At 39.3% G+C, this 25,316-nt stretch overlaps 1 long non-coding RNA gene across 1 annotated transcript in view; it reads left to right on the top strand.

Moving 5' to 3' along the window:
- LOC110260720 overlaps positions 1 to 5,946 on the top strand; it is a 78,346-nt gene extending 72,400 nt beyond the window's left edge. Inside the window, exon 3 of the long non-coding RNA XR_002344064.1 lies at positions 5,399 to 5,946. This is a non-coding gene — a long non-coding RNA (uncharacterized LOC110260720). The remainder of the gene's footprint in view (positions 1 to 5,398) is intronic.

Genomic DNA, 25,316 nt, shown 5'->3' with positions numbered 1-25,316 from the left:
GCAACCACAAATCTGTTTTCTATGTCTGTGAATCTGTTTCCGTTTTGTAGATAGGTTCATTTGCACTGCATTTTAGATTCCACATACAAGTGATATCATATGGTATTTGTCTTTCTCTTTCTGACCTATTTCACTTAATATGAGAATATCTAGTTCCATCCATGTTGCTGCAAATGACATTATTTTGTTCTTTTTTATGGCTGAGTAGTATTACATTGTATATATATACCACATCTTCTTAATCCATTCATTTTTCGATGGGCATTTAGGTTGTTTCCATGTCTTAGCTTTGTGAGTATTGCTTCAGTGAACATTGGGGTGCATGTATCTTTTTGCATGAAAGTTTTGTGTGCATATATACCCAAGAGTGAGATTGCTGGGTCATATGGTAGCCCTATATTTAGTTTTCTGAGGGACCTTCATACTGTTTTCCATAGTGGTTGTACCACTTTACATTCCCACTAGCAATAAAGGAGGGTTAAAAGCAACTCTGGAGGATTAAGATGGCAGAATAGAATGACTGGAGCTCACCTTCTCTCATAAAAACAATAAAATTACAAGCAAATGCTGAACAACCTTCAGCCAAATGGACTGGAAACTTTCAAAAAGATATCATACTCCAGAAGTCAAAGAGGAGGCCACATCAAGAGGTAGGAGGGGAGTTCCTGTCGTGGCTCAGTGGTTAAGGAATCCGGCTAGGAACCATGAGGTCACCGGTTCAATCCCTGGCCTCAGTCAGTGGGTTTAGGATCTGGTGTCGCAGTGAGCTGTGGTGTAGGTCACAGACACAGCTCAGATCCTGTGTTGCTGTGGCTCTGGCGTAGACTGGTGGCTACAGCTCCGACTCGACCTATAGCCTGGGAACCTCCATATGCCGTGAGAGCGGCCCAAGAAATAGCAAAAAAGACAAAAAAAAAAAAAAAAAAAAGAGGTAGGAAGGATGATTATGTGATATAAGCAACCCCATACCTGCTGGGTGGGAAGCCCACAGACTGGAAAGTAACTGTATCACAGAGACTCACCTACAGGAGTTAGAATTCTGAGCCCCACATCAGGTTCCCATGCTGGGGATCTGGCATTGGGAGAAAGAGCCCCCATAGCATCTGGCATTGAAGTCCAGTGGGGCTTGTGTGCAGGAACTCCATGGAACTGGGGGGAACATAGATCCCATTATTGAAAGGAACATGTAGACTTTTCTGTGTGCTGGGTTCCAGGGCACAGCAAAGCCTCCATAGGAATCTGGGTCAGACCTGACTGCAGTTCTTAGAGGATCACCTGGGAAAACGGGGGGTGACTGTGGCTTAGTGTGGGGGAAGGACATTGGAGGCAAAGGTCTCAGTAATATTTATCAGCGTGTGTTCCTCTAGAGGTGGCCATTTTGGGAAAATCTGGCCCGATCCATCAGCACTGAGAAGCCCCAGGCCAAACAACAATTGAGGTGGGATCACAGCCCCATCCATCAGTAAACAGGCTGCCTAAAGTATCCCCCCACCACACACAGCCACCTCTAATCTCACCCAGAGACAAAGCCCCACCTACCAGAGGGATAGGAATCAGTTCCACCTACCAGTGATCAGGCACCAGTCCCTCCCATCAGAAAGCTTACAGCAAGCCCCTGTACCAACTTCAGCCACAAGTGCAGCAGACACCAGAAGAGAGGCTACAACTCTATTGTCAGCAAAAAGGAGATCACAGCAAAAACCTATAAAAATGAAAAAGCAGAGAACTATAACTCAGATAAGGGAGGAAGAAAAAGCCCAGAAAAACAGTTAAGTGATCTGGAGATTCTCAGCCTCCAGGAAAAAGACTTTAGACTGTTGATGCTGAAGATGATGCAAGACATTGGAAACAAACTGGAGGCAAAGATTGATAATTTACAGCAAACATTGAGCAAAGAAATGCAAGATTTCAAACTTAAGCAGAGAGGCAAAATACAATAACTGAATTAAAAAATTCATTAGAAGCAACCAACAGCAGAATATAGGAGGCAGAAAAATGAATAAGCAAGGTGGAGGACAAACTAGTGGAAATCACTGATGTGGAACAGAAAAGAAAAAAGATTGAAAACAAGACAGTCTAAGAGAACTCTGGGACAACATTAAATACACCAACATCCATATTCTAGGGGTGCCAGAAGAAGAAGAGAGAGATAAAGGGACAGAAAAATATTTGAGGAGTTAATAGCCAAAAATTTCCCTAACATGGGAAAGGAGCCACTCGCTCAAATCCAGGAAGCACAACAAGTGCCATATAAAATAAGCCCAAGGAGGAACACCCCGAGACACATATTAATCAAACTGACCAAAATTAAAGACAAAGAGAAATATCGAAAGCATCTGGGAAAAGAAACAAACAGCATACAAAGGAATCCTGATATGGTTATCGGCAGATTTTTCAGCAGAAACTCTGCAGGCCAGAAGGGAGTGGCACAATATACTTAACAAGATGAAAGGAAAAAAACCCCAACCAAGATTACTTTACCCATCAAGGATCTCATTCAGATGTGAAGAAGAAATCAAAAGCTTCACAGATAAGCAAGAGCTAAGAGAATTCAGCAACACTAAACCAGCTTTACAACAATACTAAAGGAACTTCTCTAGGCAGAAAAGAAAAGACAGCAACAGGAAACAAAAATACCACAAATGACAAGGCTCACCAGTAAAGGCATGTATACAGTAAAGGTAGGAAATCATCCACACACAAATATGCAACCAAAATCAGAAATCATGAGAAGAGGAGGGTACAAATGCAGGACACTGGAGATGCACTTGCAATTAAGAGACCGACAACTTAAGACAAACTCATATATATACTGACTCCTATATCAAAATTTCAGGGTAATTGCAAACTAAAAATCTACAATTCATACACATACAAATAAAAATCAACTCAAATACAACACTGAAGATAGTCATCAAACTATAAAAGGAGAGAAGAAGAGAAGAAGGAAAGAAAAAAAGAGCAACAAAAACAAATCCACAACAGGTAATAAAATGGCAATAAGAATGTACATATCAGTAATTACTTTGAATGTAAATGGACTAAATGCCCCAACCAAAAGACATAGACTGGCTGAATGCATACAAAAACAAGACCCATATATATGCTGTCTTCAAGAGACCCACTTCACTTCTAGGGACGCATACAAATTGAAAGTGAGAGGGTGGGAGAAAATATTCCATGCAAACAGGAATCAAAAGACGGCTGGAGTAGCAATACTCATATCAGACCTTACAATAAAGAACATTATAAGAGATAAAGAAGGACATTACCTAATGATCAAAGGATCAATCCAATAAGAAGATATAACAATTTTAAATGTATATGCACCCAACATAGGATCTCCTCAATATATAAGGCAACTGCTAACAGCCTTAAAAGGAGAACTTGATAATAACACAGTGATAGTGGGGGACTTTAACATCCCACTTACAGCAATGGACAGATCATCCAGACAGAAAATCAATAGGGAAACACAGGCCCTGAATGAAGCATTAGACCAGATGGACTTAATAGATATTTATAGGACATTCCATCCAAAAGCAACAGAACACACATTCTTCTCAGGTGCACATGGAACATTCTCTAGGATTGATCACATTCTGAACCACAAATCAAGCCTTGATAACTTTAAGAAAATTGTAATCATATCAAGCATCTTTTCTGATCACAACGCTGTATGACTGGAAATCAGCAACAAGAAAAAACTGCAAAAAAACAAACTCAAACAAGCATGCATGGACCCTCATCATTGCTGCTCGTGGAATCACTCTGGGAGCCTCAGAAGCTGATGCTGCTTCTGCTGTCACTCAACCAGTGTAGTTTGCTGCTGGTCTCTCCACTCCCAGAGATGTCCCTAAGGCTCTGGTATCCAGAGATGGGCTGTCCATCCCTAGAGTCCTTTGAATTCAGTCATTGTTGCCATTCCTCCTACTAATGCCCAAGATACCTCTGTCTTACTCTTACTGATGTTGGAGAAGAGATAGCCTGCCTTCCTCACCTCCTTCTGGGTGAGCCAGGGCTGCCAGAGTTGTTTGTGTAGGTGGGACCCTGCCCAAGGGTGCCTGGCTGAAGGGTAGGTGGAGGCTGAACACAGCACCTCAACACAGGGGTCCTGGCAGGGTGCTAGGGAGGTGGGCTGGTACTGAGTCTGCCTCAAGGAAGGCTTGCCTTTCTAATTTGCACAAAGGCATTGCATGGGCTGGTGTCAGTCCTGGGTGGGGCTTAGAGAAACCACAAAGCAATCTGGAGTTTAAAGCATTTTCCTTTAAGGAAACAGACTGATCCTTCCCAGTAGGCTCCATGTCAGGTGCTACACATGTTAGGTACTTCTTGTCAGTTTCTCTGAATGCCCTTTGATGTGAAGTCTACTGTCACTGATTATGCTTCAAATAAACATTTCACCTCTCCCTGCCTTTTGCTGAGGGCTACTTGTGCTACTATGCTGAAAGTCTGTTCTCTGGGGTCAAACATCCAATGTGTGGCTCTTCACTAGCCCTTTTCTGTCTTTCCAGAAGCTTAGGAATTTATTTGTAAATAGGACAGCCCATGCCTTCAAAAAGAGCAAAAAATATCTATGGAATTGCTGACCCAAATAAACTTCCAGCTCCCTTCTCTTAGAAACTGTCTCTTCTCCACCTTAACTCCCTCATGTCTAGGTCAAGAGTGTTATTTTTGGAGTTCCAATTGTGGCTCAGCAGGTTAAGAACCTAACATAGTGTCTGCGAGGATGCAGGTTCAATACCTGACCTCACTCATTGGGTTAAGATCCAATGTTGCCTCAAGCTGCAGAGTAGTTCACAGATGTAGCTTGGCTCTGGCATTGCTGTGGCTGTGGTGTAGGTTGCACCTGCAGCTCTGATTTGACCCCTAGCCCTGGAACTTCCATATGCTGCAGGTGCAGCCTTAATAAGAAAAAAAAAATTAAGAAAAGAAAAAGAGTGCCATTTATATGACATCTCCTGTTAGGTTTGATCCAATCTGGACCCAAAGGTTTTCCTTGGGATTTTTCTCATTAAAATTGAGGGACACTGTCCCTCTCTAGGAATAAAGCTGTAAGATTTGAGAAAGAGAAGAAAAAAAAAAAAAGGAGCTATGTCAGGCTAGGTTTCCTCCTGGTAGAGAAGATTGATCTACACTGAGATTGAGGGTAGCATATAGAGAAGCAGAGATTCCAAATGGAGGAGGAGAGAGTTCCGGCAGCTTTCCAGTCCCTGGTTCCCATTGTTCCCGAGGCTCTGCTGCATCCCAATTTTCCCTATCGTTTGGTTATTCACTTCCTTCTTGGATTTTGTAAACCAGCACCCCCTGCCTCCCACCCCCTTCTCTTTGGCAAATTCAAGCTGTGTTTGTATCATCTTGGCAAATAGTGTAGCCAAGGGTTGCTTTGTTCTTCCAGGTAGACTCTACTGGGCCTGGTCTAGAAATATTTCTTCACATGGATGAAAACCAGAGGCCTGTTGCATCACACATCACTTGGATTGCTAAATGGGATTGATTATCTGCTGAAGTTTAACAGTAAAGAAGTAAAGAGTTAAGGAAATGAAGTCCACAAGGATATTCCAGTTCACAATAATGTTAATTTCCTGAGAAAATGGCCTAACCCCAGATAAAGAGATTTACTTCTTCAAGAGAATTGTTTTGTCTCCTTTTTCTTTTCTTTCTTTTTTTTTTTTGTTTTTAACAACAGAGCTCTATTGTAGAGTGGGCCTTCTTGAAAGACTTGAAATGACTTCTTTTCCATACACATATAGGAGCAAAATAAACAGAGATATAAGCAGAATAGACAAGATTCAAAATGTGTGTGCATGGAGCATAGTCTGCAGAATCCCTGCTGAGGGTTTGCCCATGGGTTCATAAGATCAATGTATTATAAACCTATTTCTCACATATGCATTAATGACCTTCATTCCATCACCATTTACCAATACCTGCTTTGGGAAAACTCTATGGAGGCTACAGGATTGGACAAAAGAGTTCCTTGCCAAGGATGTTTATCACCCTGGTCTGGAAGTATACTCATGAAAAAAAGTGAATGCAAGGCCATTGAAACAGATGCTGTAACAGAGAGGCTGAAGTGTTCTGGAGGCTTTGGGGGAGGAGAGATTAAGTCCAGCTAGGGTGGAAGGCAAATGGCAGGTTCATATTATCCACATTCAGAGGAAATTATCTACAAATGTAAAATGTAAGGCGTTATTTTTCAATGATAACTAGACCCTAACCCTAACCCTAACTTTTTGGTTATCCATGAATTTACTACAGGGCCTTTAACTGGCACCTGATACTTCCCGAACTGAGATTCCATTTTAAGATGAATATGCCTCAAAATACTTCACAATTCTAATGCTTGCAGATTTTATAAGGTGAGAGGGAAAGCAGTGAGTGGTTTAATGGATTGAGTCTCAGGGGCACATCTCTTTTCTTACTAAAAATGAACAAGATTGGCAAGCCTTTTTCAGTAAAGGATCAGATAATAAATATGTTTGCCTTTGCAGGCTGTAAGATTTCTGTCACAATTACTTAACACTGCCATTTTAGAGCAAAAGCAGCTGCAGGCAATACATCTATGATGAACATAGCTGTATCCCAATAAAATTTGATTTACAAAAACAGGTAGAGAGTTGAATTTAGCTCACAGACTGCAGTTTGCTGAACTACAAAATTATGGAAATATGGGCATTTAATAAAAAGAATCTACTAGCCCCGTGTTCTACATTTTTGAGAGATTCATACATACAAAATGCACAGTCCTAAGTCCAGGACAGTGGAGCAAATATGTAAGCAGATAACCGGAATATGATGCAAAGTGGGGTGTCTTAAGTGAGGACCAAATATTTCTGGCTTTGGAAAGCTAGAAGGTATAGAGATCAGCTCTGGAAAGAGAGAAAAGGGCTGTGGGCAGGAAGAGCCACATAAGAAAATGAACAAGGACCATAGAGCACTAGAAGGGAACAGGGGACACTGAGGGGTAAACTCTGATATGTAGTGATGAGCCTCACCTTGTTTTCTGTCTTTGCCTTTCCCAAAGCCACATGGCTGGATCCCCACTCTAGGTTTAGTCACCCTCAGGACTAGTTTAGCAGCTGTAGCCACCAAGGTGGCTTGGAATAAAGTCAAGCTCCTGGAGGCCAGACTCTGGTGGTACCAGCACTCGTCTCCCATGGTCCCTGAGATTCCCTCACTATAGCGTTTTCCACCCCTTGTGTTTGCTTTTTTTTTTTTTTTTTTTTTTTTTTTTTTTTTTTATCTTTTTAGAGCCATATCTGTGGCATATGGAGATTCTCAGGCTAGGGGTCAAATCATAGCTACAGCTGCTGGCCTACGCCACAGCCACAGCCACAGCAATGCAGGATCTGTGCTGTGCCTGCAACCTACACCACAGCTCACAGTAATGCTGGATCCTTAACCCACTGAGTGAGACCAGGGATTGAACCCGCAACCTTGTGGTTCCTAGTCGGATTCATTTCTGCTGCGCCACAATGGGAACTCCTGCTTTTTCTTTAACAGACTTTAGCTTTGGGTAGTTTCTCCTCCTGAGTTTCCCTGACTAGTACCCACATGCCTATTTAGGACTAGGACCTTGGTACCCAGATTAGCCCCTCCCAGGCTTTCCTTCCAGGACCTGGATCTCACTCCTGAAACTCTGTGTTCACAGGTGTTAAGTCTGCTATATTAGGACAGGTAGCCAGATAATTGACCAGTGTCCCGACTGGCTTCCCTATTATCATGGCCCAGTCTCTGGGACTTCTAGCAATCTCTCCATTCCTTTTTCGTATTTCCATGTCTTTCCAGAGTAGCAGCTTCAAGGTAGTTGGACTTCTTACCTGACCTCTCAGGGCTCCAAAGAGACATGTCTAGAGAGAACGAGAATCGGGCAGAAGCCATATAGCCTTTTAGGACCTAGCCTGGAAAGTTACCTCTGCCACATTCTATTGGCTAAAGTTAGTTACAATGGTCTGTCCAGGTTCAAGGTGGGGAGGAATATGGACATCCCCCCTTCTTTCCTCCCCCAGTTTTAATGCATATAATTGACATATAACACTGCATAAGTGCAAGGTGTATGGTTTAATGATTTTATATATACATACCTTGCAAAATGATTACCATAGTAAGACTCACCTCACCCATCACCTCACATAGTTACAACTATGTGTGTATGGCAAGAACTTTTAAAGTCTTCACTACTTTCAAATATTCAGTGCAGTGTTATTAACTATAGTTACCATGCTGTACATTTCATCTCAAGAACTTATTCATCTTACAACTGGAAGTCTGTGCCTTTTGACCATTTTCACCCATTTTTCCCACCCCCACCCCAGCCCCTGGCGAATCCCTCCAATGGGTTCTCTGCTTCTATGAACTCCAGAATCCACCTCTTGATGGAAAATTGTCAGCATCTCATTAAAAGAAGCGTGTGTGGGATGCACTGTATATTTGTGCAAACTCCTTTGGGAAATACAACCTGCCACCTGTATGTTATGCATACTTTTAGTTTTTACAGTGAATGTGTATTATTTTGGAATGAGCAAAACCAATGTAAAACTACTTCAGTTTTTAAATCTATAAAACCAAAAAGAAATAAAATACTTGCTTTTTTTCCTACCAACATTGAGATTTAAAAATCTCATTACATCCTGCCTACAGTCTAGCAGAGTGTTTAAGTTGGGGCAATTCTATGGAAAGTAGAGGTGGTACCACACCTTATAATTATTCACAAATTTATCTGTTTCAAAGCAGCTCCTATTAAAACTACAGTTGTCTTGGAGTTCTTCTTGTGGCTCAGTGGGTTAAGAACATGGCTTAGTGTCTGTGCAGATGTGGCTTTGATCTGTGGCCTCAGCCTTGCAACAAGCTGTCCCATAGGTTGCAGATGTAGCTCAGATCTACTAGCCCAGGAACTTCCATACACCACAGGTATGGGCATAAAAAAAAAAGAGAGAGAGAGAAACAACCCCCCCCTCCAAATACAGTTATCTTACAGTGGCCTGATTTAAAATGGGCTCTGTATTAGAGGCTTATCTAACTCTGCCCAAGATCATCATAGTTTTTTTTTTTTTTAGTTAAGTCAGAGAAATTATCTTCATTCCTTATAATAATTATATCACTCAAATTTCTAGAGCAAATGAATGATTGCTAGTGTGACAGCCTTACCAATAAATAAACTTCATCTAACATTTCCTTGGCCTGATGTCAGGAGTTCTAGGGAAATTTGCTGCTCCAGAAAGTTTTTCTCAAAAAACTGAGATCCAGAGTTCTACCTGGTTTTGTTCCTTCATATTAAAGGCTTCCTATCTTTTCTTTTTCTTTTTTTTTTTTTTTTTTTTTTTTTTTGCTTTTTAAGGCATATGGAAGTTCTCAGGCTAGGGGTCAAATCAGAGCTGCAGCTGCCAGCTTACACCACAGCCACAGCAACACAGGATCCAAGCCATGTCTGTGACCTCCACCACAGCTCATGGCGATGCCAGATCCTTAACCCACTGAACAAGGCCAGGGATTGAACCCAGGTCCTATAATAGTTGGATTCGTTTCCGCTGTGCCACAGTGGAAACACCCTTCCTGTCTTTCCAATCACAATATCCATGAAGAAAGTAACACTTTAAGCTTCTTTGGTAATTTACAATATAGTTGATGGATTTCTGATCCTCGCATCTGAAGTTTCTGAAGAATGAAAATATTAGCTCTCAGGTGAACAGAGAGGAATATAGTCTATGTAAAAGAAAAATGTGGCAGTTCATGGGAACTAAGCACAGTTTGCCTGGTTCACTCATTACTAGGGCCCACTCTGGTCATCACTATCACTGGTTATTTATAACAGCTCTCTTGCTACACCATCCTATCTATTCCAAGAAGATAAAATCCCATGCATAGTTAGTGTTTTCCTCTTTACGTTTTAATTTTCAGTGAAATAATCCAATCACAAGCTTTTAAAAAAGTCTAATTATACACAATAACTTACATTGAAAGGCAATACTCCCTGCCCCACCCCACCAAAACCTCAAAGGAATTTTTAAAAATTATATATATACATATATATATTTAACTATTTTAAATTTGCCAATGTTGAACATGGTATGTTACAATGGATGATGAAACAGCTCATTTCCTCACTCCTTCCTCAATTTCCTCTCTGCTCTCCTTTAAATATAATTATGTCACTATTTTTTTGTTTCTATATTTGTTACCTTAAAATAAATTATTAAAACCCAGAGTTAAGTTCTATAAAAGCAGTGAGATACAAGACATTTTACACTGAAGAAGGACCCAAAGATTTAAGTTATAAAATTAATGAGACAAATTATATTAGAATTCAGTTATCTTGAACATCCAGTTTGAGCTAAATGCCCCTTTCCCTGGTCACTTCTCAAGGAAAACTCTAAATATGCGATGGATTTTATTGTGCTTCTAAAAATAAAAGCATTTTAATATTCAAATTATAGCAGTTGAGGAATCCTAGGAAAATTAAGCTGGTTAATTACTCTAGGGACAGAGAGAGGAAGCGTGGGTTAAAAACTGGAAGATTAAGCAATAGAAAAAACACAGAAGACTCAACATGGTGGGGACTACTAATAGATGGCTCAGCTCCTGAGTAGATGCCCCATGTTGCTGGGTATGACAATGTATCCTGTTAAATATATTACATTTGCCAGCTTAACAAATTAAAAGCATAGGACTCTCAGTTAATTTTGTATTTCAGGTAAACAATGAATAATTTCATTTTTTAAATTTTTAAAAAATTAAAGTATAGTTGATTTACCATGTTCTGTCATTTTTTTTTTTCTTTTTCTTTTCAGGGCTGCACCTGTGGCATACGGAAATTTCCAGGCTAGGGGTCGAATAGGAGCTGCAGCTGCTGACCTGTGCCACAGCCATAGCAATGCCAGATCTGAGCCACATCTGTGACCTACACCACAACTCATGGCAATGCCAGATCCTTAAGCCCCTGAGTGGGGTTGGGGATTGAACCTGCATCCTTGCAGCCTCATGAACACTAGTCAGGTTTGTAACCCCTTGAGCCACAACAGGAACTCCCTGTTCTATCAGTTTCTTCCTCCTAAAGGGAGATGATCATGAAGTCAGATCAACTTGACTCAAGTCTACTTGAGTGACATGCCCACTTCTATTGTTCTTACCTGAGACCAGGCTTGGCTTCTGGAGGGAAAAAAAAGAGATTAACTGGTCTCAGCTGAACAAAATGGCAGTCAGTGTTTCTACTGGCTAGTGAGGGCCTATTTTATACCAGTCAGTGTTTTAAATGTCTTATGCGTCTTAGCTTATGTAGCTGTCATAACTGTGTTATGAAGAAAGCCCTGCAATTATAATTATTAATTTATAACTGAAAGCCCAATATAATTATTAATTTATAGCTGAAAGCCCAGAGAACCAGACACCGGATACTCTGCTGTCTTATGCCCCAAATCCCATCCCCAGGGCTCCCTTTGATTTGCCTTTCTCTGGAAGACTCTATAGTGGTTCTTGATTTCACTTATTCCACTTTAAACTAACCCACTCTCAGTGCAGCTTGGTCAGTCAGCTACCCAGGCAAGAATCTGTAAGTAGTACAAACATGCCCCTCCACCCCTTACCTGCCCCATCCAACTGGAAATTTGCTGCTGGTAAACACAGACATATTTTTTTTTTACATGCATCTCCTTATATAAGTGAAGAAATTGAAGTTAGTCCAAGTCTCATTTTAATGCCTATATTAATCCGTTAGCTTGAATTCGAACATATGAGGAAAATTTTTTATTGTTAATAATCCTTCATTGACTTCTAAGGAAAATGGATCCCCATTACTGAAGAGGGTCAATTGAAGAGTCTTTGACATCCTGGAAGGTAGAAATAAGTAGTGACAAATGGCTGTTGTGCACATTTGGGGCAGAGCTTAAGTGTTTGGTGGAAGAGAGAATTTGAGAGTGCAAAGAGGAGGGACTCAAGAAGGCAGGGATAGCTCCAGCTTAATGCTAGAGTGAGAAAGAGTGGTTTCAGGCCAGATTTAGAGATTTAAACAAGAAATAGAACTAACAGACTCCCTCCCTCCTTTTTTTTTTTTTTTTTTTTCCATTTTGTGAAAAGCTGTGCACTATCTTTCAGTGGAATTTTCAGAAAAAATTTACTTGGGTCACCAACATTATTGCTAAATGTAGTTTCACTTGGCGAACACTTACATCAGAGGATGAGTAGACAGCTGGCTAAGGGTTAGACACATGAAGAAAAAGCATGCGATTTCAATTTGCAGAAAGTCAGTTTGTTTCTAATCACACACAAAAAAGTTAAGGAAAGGAGTTCCTACTGTGGCACAGTGGGTTAAGGATCTCTGCAGTGTTGTCTCTGCAGTGGTGCAGGTTGCTGCTGAGGTGTGGGTTCAATCTCTGGCCTGACATAGTGAGTTAAGGATCCAGTATTGCTGAATCTGTGGTGTAGGTCACAGAGGCAGCTTGGATTTGTCCCTGGCCTGGGAACTTCCATATGCTGTGGATGCAGCCAAAAAATAACAATAAGATGAAGAAAATATTTTTAAGATATTGGTTTGAAGAGGCACCAAATGAGTAGCTTATCTTGAGCCCACAGACACCTTAATACAAGCTGAACTGTACTTTTTTACATTACTCTGCAACAGTTTACCTTTCAGACAATAAATACATCTGAGGAATGAAAGATTTTCAGTAGTAATTTGATAGGGATTGCATTGAATCTGTAGGTTGCCTTGGGTAGTATAGTCATTTTGACAATATTGATTCTTCCAATCCAAGAGTATGGTATCTCTTTCCATCTGTTTGTGTGATTTTTGATTTCTTTCATCAGCATTTTATAGTTTTCAGAGTATAGGACTTTTGTCTCTTTAGGTAGGTTTATTCCTAGGTATTTTATTATTTTTGATGTGATGGTAAATGGGATTTTTTCCCTAATTTCTTTCTGATTTTTTATTGTTATAATATAGAAATCCAAGATACTTCCCTGTATTAATTTTGAATCCTGCAGCTTTACAAAATTCACTGAAGAGCTCTAGCAATTTTCTGGTAGTATCTTTAAGATTTTCTAGGTATAGTATCATATCATCTGCAAACAGTGATAGTTTTACTTCTCCCTTTCCAATTTGAATTCCTTTTATTTCTTTTTCTTCCTTGATTGCTAGGACTTCCAATACTCCAATACAGTTTCACAACTGTTATGCTGAATAACAGTAGTGAAAGTGGACATTTAGAATGGATAAGAAATGAGGTCCTACTGTATAGCACAGGGACATAGATCCAATCTCTTGGGATAGAACATGATGGAAGATAGTATGAGAAAAAGAATGTATATGCATCTATGACTGGGTCACTATGCTGTACAGTAGAAATTGGGACAATGCTTAAACAACTATACTTTAATAAAAATAAAATTAAATTAAAAAATATTTTCAGTGGTACCTAGTTTGATGGCACTGTTATTAAAGGGTAGTGTATGTAATTTTTAGAATAGTTTAATGGCAACTTGTTCTTAACATTTGATAAAAATGAGAGGAAAGCAGAAAAATTAGTGCTGATACTTAGAAAAATTATAAAGCCATCAACCCAATACAACCAAGAAATGAGATCTAGGAAATAGAGATCTGACATAAGAAAATGACAAAATTAAGTCCATGGATGTCATCCTGGGCCCCAAAACCAGTGAGGATTGGAGCTGGGATTGGGGGATCCAGAGTGGAGGGCTCTAGGGAGAAATGGATTTGATCAAATAAACTGATGTGTCTAGTGTTTGGAAAATAACTATTGCTACACATACAACAAATTGATAAAAAAAAATTAAGGATTATAAACATTGGAAATCAAGCAAATGAACAAATGAGGCTGTGGTTAACTGTAGGAAAAATAAAAAGGAGAAAACCAGAAAAAATACATTACTTATTTCAATAGTAAATAATTACATAGTTGTAATAATACTACTGACTTGCCCTCAAGGTGTGACCTAACTCTATAGAGTGAATGAGAGTAGGGAAAGCAGAGTTATAGTTTTATCCTCCATCACTTTTTTCACTATTTGACAGTTTAGCTGCATGTGGGTTATTTTGATAGGATTTAGTTAAGTCATTTAACAAAGTATTTAGGGGACTGCCTATACCATCTCTTCTACATCTTTCATTTATGTTTTAAGAAATTTCAACTCTCATATACTAGTTTGTTCACCTTTGATGTATAAAATACATGATGTTGACATACCTTGATCAGATATCTGAGGATGTTTTAACTGTGGGAAGTCAGATAGTGAATATTTCAAGACCTCCCCACTGGGGGAGCTCTGCAGGTGTGCAGCCCCCTGTTGACAGCTAATTTTAATTTCTGCTACTGCTTGAGGACGTTTGCCCTTGTGTTCTGACTCTGGCCCTTCACTTCGGATACTTATGTTCACTTTAAAGTCCAGTATTACTTCAGTTTTGAGTATTTTGGCTTGGCTCTGTGAAAGTCTCTGTCCTTCCTTGTTCAGTCTAAGCTAAGTTTACCTTCTCATCTTTCTGGAAACCTGTTCTATCCAAAAAATTTTTTCAAATTCTATTTTCTTAAAAACATAACTTAATAATTTATCCAGGAAGCATTTTTAAAGCCACTGCTGTGGGTCAAATCCTATGCCATGACCTGCAGACATAGAAGAGTATCTGGTTCCATCCAGCAGAATAGAGAAGGTTTCTTAAGTTACAGTCTGGATTTCTTTCTTTCTTCCTTTTTATTGAAGTAGAGTTGATTTACAGTGTTGTATTAGTTTCTGGTATATAGCAAAGTGATTCAGTTATACGTATGTGTGTGTGTATGTATATATATGCACTGAATATATTTATAAAACTGAATATATAGAGGAAATATATATAAAAAGAAATCCAAACCAAAAATTATATATTTATAAAACTGAATGTACATACATATAGAAAGAAATATATATAAATAGAGAAATTTCTTTTTTATATAAGGGATTTCTTTCAGGGGAATAGGGTGCCCCTAACCCTTTTCTCTTCTAGGATACATGTGAAAAGATCACAGGCAAATGAAAAGGATGCATACTACTCTCTTAATCCAGGCAGTAGCCACACATTTCCCAAAATGCCAGGCTGTGTTAAACTGCCTTGTTAGAGACTAAATTTTGAATCTGGCTGAGGCTGGCCCAGAGTCTTGTCCTTTGCACACTGATCAGACTTGGTACCTGTGTATTCAGACATGCAGCTGAGAAACACAGGCAAGGCCTTCCGAACAGCCCCAGGTCTGCTTACCCAAATGGTAGACAAACAGCAAAGACCACAAGTTCCTTATTAAAACATTGGCTCCCAGCCCTGCTCATGTGTGCTGGCCACTCTGACAGGAAGTCAAGTCAAGTCTGTTGGACCTGGGCCCAGAAGCGAAAGAAAAGGCCAAGATGGTCATGAGCACTGATCTTTGGCCTTAAAATGGGTCTCCCCACCAGTGAAACTGGTCCGGTGCATGTCCTCGACTCTGACCAATCACCTCAGCCACTCCTGTGGGGAGAAACAAAAAGAAGGGTGATGTGAGAGAGGACAGAAGTGTCATCATTTCCCTCTCCCCTGGGACAAGGCACACATAGGAGGACAAAGTGAAAGGAGGTCCCTCCCTCTTCTAGAATTTTCCTTCCTTCTGTGTCTTCTTAAAAATGATTAGAAGCACTGCCAAGATAGACAAGTGTCTCGGTGTTCCATTTGATCATAATCAAACACATTTCCTGAAATGTGAAAATATCAGTGAAGCATGTTCACTTCATAATAAAAACATAATGTGGCCACCCATAAAGGGGGTGAATGGCCCTCAGGATATTCTGGGTCCCCATTTTCTGGGCCCCATAGTCAACATCACATAACATCCTTGGGTTGATGCAAGGATTGAATGAGTTAAAATGTATAAAGTATGTAGGACGGTGCCTGGCACTCAGCTTTAGTTATTGTCATTATTGTTATTATTATTAATTTATATCTGTATATCATATTACATTAATTATCTCATTTGATTTTCACAACGCCCTGTGAAAGAGTTAAGACAAGCCATATTACCATAAATTTTTCAGCTCTAGTTGTTCAGTACACTAGGCCTTCAATTCAGATTTTCCAGTCTCTAATTCAAAATGCTTTCTGCTACCCATGCATGGGTATCTGTCTGGTTTTCCTTGTTTGAAGTTTCAAGGTAGACTGTCTTGCCTTGTCACTGGGAACTCCCAGATGAGGACAGGGTAGAAATCTGGAATTCTCCTACTCTACTAGGAAAAGATTTGCTTGGCCAAAATTATATGAGGCATTTGGCTTTGCAGTTTCCTGGGTAAATCAATACGAGTATTACACCATTGGTAAACATTCGCTTTCTGTCTTGTACATAAAATATTTCATATGCTGATTGTTTTATTCTTCATGAGCTAAGGCATTACAGGAGAAGGGGAGGATAAACTGATGTCACTCCCAGTTCCCTCACTGAAGAAGGCCAATAGGTTCATTTGACTGGATAGGCAGGTATCACCATGTCCTTCCTCTTCTTAAGCATATATTGTAGCTTTATATGGATAAAATGTATATAATATGTATAAAAATGTGTCTATGAAAGATATCTGCATGTATGCATGTACATACACACACATAGATAATTAGGACCATGCTCTGCCCATGTTCTGTAAACTACTGATTTTCCTTAACATGCTTAATACCAAGACCATTTTCCTATGTCCTATGCATTTCACTGTAAAGCCTGACATATCAAATCTTAAACAGTTAAGGGGATCCCTTGTTACTCAAAATAAGAAACCTAGAGGTACATAGTCTGAGGCTGGTAAGATCCCTTCACAATATCTTCCAGGACCCAGGCTCTTTTCAGGTTTCTGTTCTGCCATATTTAGTATGTGGATATAGACCTTGTGCTTATTACTTCATTATCACAAGATGGCTGCTCCACCCTTTAAAATGCATCTGTATCCTGGCATTAAAAAAAAAAAAGGAAAGGGGGGAAGCAAAGACCAAAAGGTGTGTGTCACTTTTGATTGCCTCTGTTTACAGTACTTCTCTAGACTCCCATCTAGCAACTTCCACTTACATCTCACTGTCCAGAACAGTGTCATGTGGCTGCCCAAAGCCACAGAGGAAGCTGGGTGTTGCCAGTCATGTTCTTCAGGAAGTAGATGCTGAAATTGTGAGGAGTAAAAAAGGTTTAATGGGGAGTACAACCTGTCAAAGAAGCAGGAAGCTGATTTGGGCAGGGGGAGCCACATTCCCTGATGCGGACATGACAAAGTCTCTACTAGCTCAGTGTGTAGCTTGAAAGCAAGGATTTCTTGTTATGGGAACCCTGTGTTGGGTGGAAATGTCCAGGCCTTTGTTCTAGTCATTGGCTGGGGGCTGCCCTGAGGAGAACACAATCTCAGCTTAAAGTTGCCAGGAGCTTCTGCTCATTTTTTGATTGAGGTGAAGATGTACAGATGGCTAATGGACACTTGAAAAGATGCTCAACATGTCTAATTATTAGAAAAATGCAAATCCAAACTACAACCAGTTATCATGTCATTACCAAAAAGTCTTCAAACAATAAATGCTGGAGAGGGTTCCTGGAGAAAAAGAAACCCTCCAACACTGTTCATAGGAATGTAAACTGGTATAACCACTATGGACAGTTTGGAGATTCCTCAGAAAACTAAAAATAGAACTACCATGTGATCCAGCAATAGCACTCCTGGACATCTATCTGGAGAAAAACATAATTTGAAAAGATACATGCACCCCAATGTTCCTTGCAGCACTGTGTACAATAGCCAAGACATGAGGAAGTAACCCAAATGTCCATCAGTAGAGGAATAGGTAAATAGATGTGGTACATATACACAATGGAATATTACTCAGCCATGAAAAATAATGAAATAATTCCATTTGCAGCAACATAGATGGAATTAGAGATTCTCATACTAAGTGAAATAAGTCAGAAAGAGAAAGACAAACATCATATGATATCACTTATATGTAGAATCTAAAAAAAAGATTTCAGGAGTTCCCATCATGGCTCAGTGGAAATGAATCCAACTAGGAACCATGAGGCTGCAGATTCGATCCCTGGCCTCACTCAGTGGGTTAAGGATCCAGTGTTGCTGTGGGCTGTGGTGTAGTTTGCAGACACTGCTCAGATCCTGCATTGCTATGGCTGTGGCTTAGTCTGGCAGCTGTAGCTCCGATTGGACCCCTAGCCTGGGAACCTCCATATGCCACAGGAGCAGCCCTTAAAAAAAAAAAAAAAAAAAAAAAAACAGACTCAGACTTTGAAAACAAAATTAATGGTTGCAAAGAGAACAGGTGAGAGGGAGGGATGGACTGGGGGTTTGGGTTTGGCATATGCACTCTACTGTATATGGAATTATTGGCCGATGGGGACCTGCTATATAGCACAGGGGTCTCTACCCAATATTCTGTGATAACCTATATAGGAAAAGAATCTGAAAAAGAATGGATATGTGTATATGTATAACTGAATCACATTGTTGTACAGCAGAAATGATCACAGCATCGTAAATCAACTATATTTCAATAAAACTTTTAAGAAAAGTGAAAAAAAAGTTGCCAGGAGCTAATAAATGGAGATTGTCAGTTAACCACACTCTTTGATGTGGGTAGGTAGCAAATCCTTTCCTGAAGCAAGGGGATTTGAGTGGTACATCCCCCATCTTCCACATGTGCCACTCTGGGAAATGGAGTTTTCAGGCTGGGCATCTTGCCATGCAAAGACATTTGGGGTTCTGTTAATATGGAAGAAGAGAGGGTATTGCATCAGATATTTGTATTTATATCAGATTGTTGTATCAGATATAATTTGTTGTTTCCTATTTAAGAGGCAAGAACAATTTTGCCTGACAAAGAGGACCCTATGTTGAACAAATTTCTCTGAGTAGCTGTGTCCATGATGGAAGGATGTCACAACACATGACACAGAAAGATTCTTTCTCTAAAAAAAAAAAAAAAAAAAAGGAGTTCCCACCATGGCGCAGTGGTTAGTGAATCTGACTAGGAACCATGAGGTTGCAGGTTCGATCCCTGGCCTTGCTCAGTGGGTTAAGGATCCAGCGTTGCTGTGAGCTGTGTAGGTCGCAGACGCGGCTCGGATCCGGAGTTGCTGTGGCTCTGGTGTAGGCTGGTGGCTACAGCTCCAATTAGACCCCTAGCCTGGGAACCTCCATATGCCGTAGGAGCGGCTCTAGAAAAGGCAAAAAGACAAAAAAAGAAAAAAGATTCTTTTTCTTAGTGAGCACCCTGTAGGCCATCTTCCTATGGCATCAAGCTGCCTCGTGTTGGTAATTCAAGAAGAAATGGGCTGGCTTCCAGGTGAAATGATGGATAATGGTGGAAATAAGTCAGCACGAGTATTGCTTTGTCCTTCCTCCTAATTGTGTGCTTCTCTAATAAAAGTCACTGTCATAATTAAGGCTTTCCCTTTGAGCTTATAAAGATTTGGCTTATTGATATTTCATTGGTAAACTGGGTAGACATCAATTATTCGATACTCTCTCCTTGGGTCAGATAAGGCAGTGGCTCTTTGGATGATGTAAAGTCTTATTTAAAAAGGGAATTCTCCAGGGAAAATCGAAACACGTGGAATAAGCTGTTTATGTGCTAAGGTTTGTGCCTTTAGAGTGTACACTGCTCTTTGTTTTGCTGAAGTAGTTTGCTCTACTCTGAATATTTCTAATACGATTGAGAGGAAGCCCTGGTCTCCAGCAGTAAGGAATACATTTTGCTTTCTCTAGGTACATTTGAGTAATTGTGAAGTTTAGGAAAGAAACCCCAAATCTCTCCCTATAGAGATATCCGGGCCTGTCCTTTGAGCCTAGATCTGGCTGGTTGATGAATTCTGATTTAGTGGTGTGCATACAAATAAAGCTTCAAAATATGGAAATGTGACACAATGGAGAATACATTTGAGTTGTAGCTAATCTTAGAAAACTGGTGAATAATTTATTCTCCTAATTAGTTTCCTTTCCATCGAGTTTGCTATTTACCAGTAATTAGGATCTCCACATTTCAGCTCCTTCTCTCACAGAGAGAAATCACAGGATCAGTTTTAAATTAGTAGTGAGAAATTAAGAGTTTTTTAATAATGTTTTTAATTTTTTTAAAAAAATACACATCTACTATAGAAAAGAAAAAGTACCAATGTGATTTAAATTACTCCTAATTTCACTGAGAATAATCAACATTATCTATTCTTCCAGTCTTTCAAAACATTTGCACCTATGTTTTTATAGATAAAATGTGTACATGTGTAAAAATATGTATAAATTGGGACATTGCACACTGCTGCTATACTTAACACTTTTTCATGTCATTCATTAAGTTTTCTTCAACACATTTTTCATAGGCTGCATAGTGTTCCATTGGACGCGTGTACCATAATTTATTCAACTAATCCCTTTATTGTTGAATATTTCAGTTCTTTCTGCTTTACATTTTTAGATATAATTCTGTAAGTCTCTCACACTCTTGATTATTTCCTAGGGGTAAACACATAGAAGAAAATTAACATTGTATACTAGACATCCCTGACTTCTGCCTGCCCAGAATTCCTTCCCTATTTCAGATGACAGAACTGACTTCATAGTCCATTTATGCACTGCCTTTCAGGAACTGCTTCTCCCCCACCTGGTGGAACTTTCTGTCACATGGCTGGGATTAATCAGAGTGTCTTGTTTCCTACCACTCCAGACACAATGACTGGTCCAGGAGAGGGATATGATAGAAGCAGGGTCAATAAGGGGGAATTTTTCTGATACTAATACTTGGATAAAAACATCTCTTTTCTTCTGAAATTATAGACACTAAAGACCATTTAAGATTGGAATTGACAAAAGCCATCTTTGCCACAATGATGGCAACACAAGAAAGCAGAGCTGAGAGGAGTTCCCATTTTGGAGCAGTGAAAATGAATCCGACTGGTATTCATGAGGATACGGGCTCAATCCCTGGCCTCGCTCAGTGGGTTGGGGATCTGGCATTGCCTTGAACTGTGGTATAGGTCACAGACATGGCTCTAATCCCGCATTGCTGTGGCAAAGGCTGGCAGCTGTAGCTCTGATTCAACCCCTTAAAGAAAAAAAAAAGCAGACTGAGAGATGGAGAAGGGAGATTCCCAATGATGTTGTTCCAGTTTCTGATTCCAGCTATGGCAGAAGAAAGATGCCTTCCTGGACTTTTCCAATTACTTGACTTAAGTTCCCCTTTTTGCTTAAAATAATTTGAGCTGCCTTTCTGTCTTTAGGCAACCAAGACTCTTGACTAATATAGATATTCTAAGATTTTGATGCATATTTCCAAATTACCTCCCAGAAAAATATTGCCAAATATACTTGTAGAATGTGGAATGTTGAACTGAATTAAAGTTGCTATCGAAGTAATGGGTCAGTGTAGAAATATCGCATCAAACAAACTTCTCTCTCGCCACTGTTATTCAATATAGTATTGGAAGTCCTAGCCACAGCAATCAGACAAACAAAAGAAATAAAAGGCATCCAAATAGCAAGAGAAGAGGTAAAACTGTCACTGTATGCAGATGACATGATACTATATATAGAAAACCCTAAGGACTCAACACAAAAACTACTTGAACTGATCAACAAATTCAGCAAAATAGCAGGATATAAGATTAACATTCAGAAATCAGTTGCATTTCTGTATACTAACAATGAAATATTAGAAAAGGAATACAAAAATATAATACCTTTTAAAATCACACCCCCCAAAAATAAAATACCTGGGAATACACCTGACCAAGGAGGTAAAGAACTTATATGCTGAGAACTGTAAAGCTTTAATCAAGGAAATCAAAGAAGATGTAAAGAAATAGAAAGATAGTCCATGCTCCTGGGTTGGAAAAATTAATATTATAAAAATGGCCATACTACCCAAAGCAATCTACAGATTCAGTGCAATCCCTATCAAATTACCCAGGACATTTTTCACAGAACTAGAACAAACCATCCGAAAATTTATATGGAACCCCAAAAGACCCAGAATTGCCAAAGCCATTCTGAGGAACAAAAACCAAGCAGGAGGCATAACTTTCCCAAACTTCAGGCAATATTACCAAGCCACAGTCATCAAGACAGTGTGGTACTGCTACCAAAACAGACATACAGATCAATGGAACAGAACAGAGAATCCAGAAACTTCTCTTTTCTTTTCACACTCCCATCCCCTCCTGACTTAAATAGGGCATCCCAGTCAAATCATTGCACTCATGAGTAAATGTGGGGATTCTGATGATGAAGATCCAGCTAGGGTTACACACACATCAGACTGAGTAAAAGTCCTTGCTGTCAGGTCCATGTACTTCTTAGCCAATTACATAGTGAGTATCTAACTCCTTTACTTTCTTTACATCCTTAGAAGTAAAAGTTAAGAGAAGTCCTAAGAGGAGGCAGTTCCAAAAGAGAAGTTAAATCATTCAGGAGTAAATTGTTAACTTCAAGTCAATAAGTCAAGGAAGAGCATTTTAAATGATTTTTCCCCATTATATCTGGTCTACAGTGTTCTGTCAATTTTCTACTGTACAGCAAAGTGACCCAGTCACACACACACACACACACACACACACACACACATATATACATTCTTTTTCTCACATTATCCTTCCTCAAGCTCCATCATAAGTGACTAGATACAGTTCCCAGTGCTAAACATCAGGATCTCATTCCAAAGGCAAATGTTTGCAACTATTAACTCCAGATCCCCAGTCCATCCATGCCCTCGCCCTTTCCCTTAAAGAAGAGCATTTTAGAAAGACTTATGTCACTGGACTAGGTCACAAAGTTTCAGAGCCAGATAAAATAGGCAAGCCAGTGGGTAGCTGTGGAAGGAGATAGAGAGGGGTGATTTTTTAAAGGCTGTTAAAATAACATTGGCAAAAATAAATTAGCACCAACACATCACTGGAATGAACTGGAAAGAGATGTCCTTTATCTCTGGTTTTTCTATCAATTCCTTATAGTGATAAGGAAATGAAAATTGGTTCTATCTCACTGAGGTAGACACTGCCCTCAAAAGGAAATGAAAACAATACTCTCTATTAGCAGCAACCTATCTTATGAGGGTTTGAGATGCACATGTACACTAGTGGTCACTAGTTGAAATTTCTGAATTGATGAATGCATGGCCTAGGGCTGTTTCTTGAAAATGAGTGGTTTGTCTTCCTTACCCTTTCATATGCTCTCAAAATACTTTCTGGTTCCTAAAATTACAAACAAACAAAACTCAAGAGCAGAGAGAACTTCAGAAAAATGGAAACTGACTTTAAAAAAAAAAATTTAAAACATTTCCTGTTCTTCACCTTGTAGAAGGAATGAATAGTATGTTTCTGAATACATTTTTATTGATTAAAAAACTTTTATCCATATCTAGATGAAATCAATGTTGAACCAACATTTGTAGAATATTTGCTTGTAGGAGCCACTTGACTAGGCCTAAGACTTCCAGGAAATTGGGAGCAGGAGGCTGGATAAAGCAGGAGGTTAGGTAAAGTAGCAAAGTTATTTTTTTTTCTCAAAGGTTCTAAGGTTGCTCCATGGAGGAGATGTCTCTCTGGAGTCCAGCTGGGTAAGCCAAGATTGCAAAAGAGCAAACTTGAGGACCAGCCAGTTCCACATTGGAAATCTAGAAACATTGTAACAGATCCTGAGTACATGATGGCACCTCCAGGCATCCATGTTTATTTGGGTGAAGAAAGCACTTTGCAGGAAACAATAGTCAAAAGTCAGACAGAAGATTTGAAAAATTAGTGAAGTAATTACTTTGTGCACCCACCCTCCCATTCCTTCACTACCCTTCCAAGTGCCTTGACCTAAACACAAACTTGATCTGAATTGTAGCTCTGCTCAGTTCAGTTTAGGGAATCAGAGGGAAAACTGTCTCTACCCCAAAACTCCTTCCTTCAACTCTGATTCTCCACTGGAAGTAACTGAAAAAAACCACAGGTATAACAAAACCTAAAAAATTAAGTTTTTTATGTACAAAATCTGAAAGAGTAAACAAAATACTCTCTGGAACTAATAGGCTCTTACAGCAAGTTTGCTGGATAGAAGGTTCATGCATAAAAGTCAGTCACTTTTCTATACCAGCATAGAACAAGTAAAATTTGAAATAAAATACATAACACCATTTACATTACTACTCCCCTAAAGAATTACTTGGGTATAAACCCAAAAAAAAAAATATGCAAGAACCATATGAGGAAAAGTAAAAAGCTCTCTAATGAAATATATCAAAGAAGAAACAAATAAATGGAGAGATATTCCATGTTCATGGATAAGAAGACTAAATCTGGTTAAGATGTTGGTTCTTCCCAACTTGATCTATAGATTCAAGGAAATCTCAATAAAAATCTCAGCAAGTTACTTCGACAAAGAAGCAAAGGCAATACAATGGAGGAGAGATAGCTTTTTCAACGGGCAGTGCTGGAACAACTGGACATTGACATGTAAAAAGTGAATCTAGCACAGACCTTATACTCTTCATAAAAATTAACCCCAAGTGGTTCATAGAAAATTATAAAACACCAAACTATAAAACTCCTAGAAGATAACGTAGGAGGAAATCTAGATGACCTTGGGTGTGGAAGTGACTTTTTAAATATAATACCAAAGACATTATCCATAAAAGAAATAATTGATAAGCTAGATTTCATTAAAATTTAAAAACCTCTGCTAAAAAAAAAAAAAACCCAAAAAACCTCTGCTCTGTGAAAGATTATGTCAGGAGAATGAAAAGACACAAGATGGGAGAAAATATTTGCAGAAGACATATCTGATAAAGATTTATACAAAATATACAAAGAACTCAACAATAAGAAAAACTCAACAATAGAATATAAACAACCAATTTTTAAAAAGTGAAATACTTGAACAGACACTTCGCTAAAGATGTGTGGAGGTTTCCATTGTGGCTCAGCATTAACAAACCCAACTAGAATCCATGAGGATGTGGGTTTGATCCCTGGCCCTGCTCAGTGGGTTAAGGATCTGCTGGCATTGCCATGAGCTGTGGAGTAGGTTGTCAATGAGCCTCAGATCTGGTGTTGCTGTGAATGTGGCGTAGGCCAGCAGCCACAGGTCAAAGAAGCACATGAAACAATGTTCAACATCATATGTCATTAGGAAAGGAAGCAACCAAGATATACATCAGTAGAATAAATAAATTTTGGTACATCCAGACAATGGAATACTTTTAAGGCTAGGAAGAAAGGATCTATAAGGCCAAAAAGAGACATGGGGAAACCTCAAAAGCACATTACTAAGAAGCCAATCTAAGAGGCTACATGTTGTATAATTTCTAC

This window comes from Sus scrofa, chromosome 5 (genome assembly GCF_000003025.6).
Source record: "Sus scrofa isolate TJ Tabasco breed Duroc chromosome 5, Sscrofa11.1, whole genome shotgun sequence".
NCBI classification, from domain to species: Eukaryota; Metazoa; Chordata; class Mammalia; order Artiodactyla; family Suidae; genus Sus; species Sus scrofa.
Note: the sequence above shows the minus strand (reverse complement) of the source record. Positions and strands in the feature narration are given on the sequence as shown.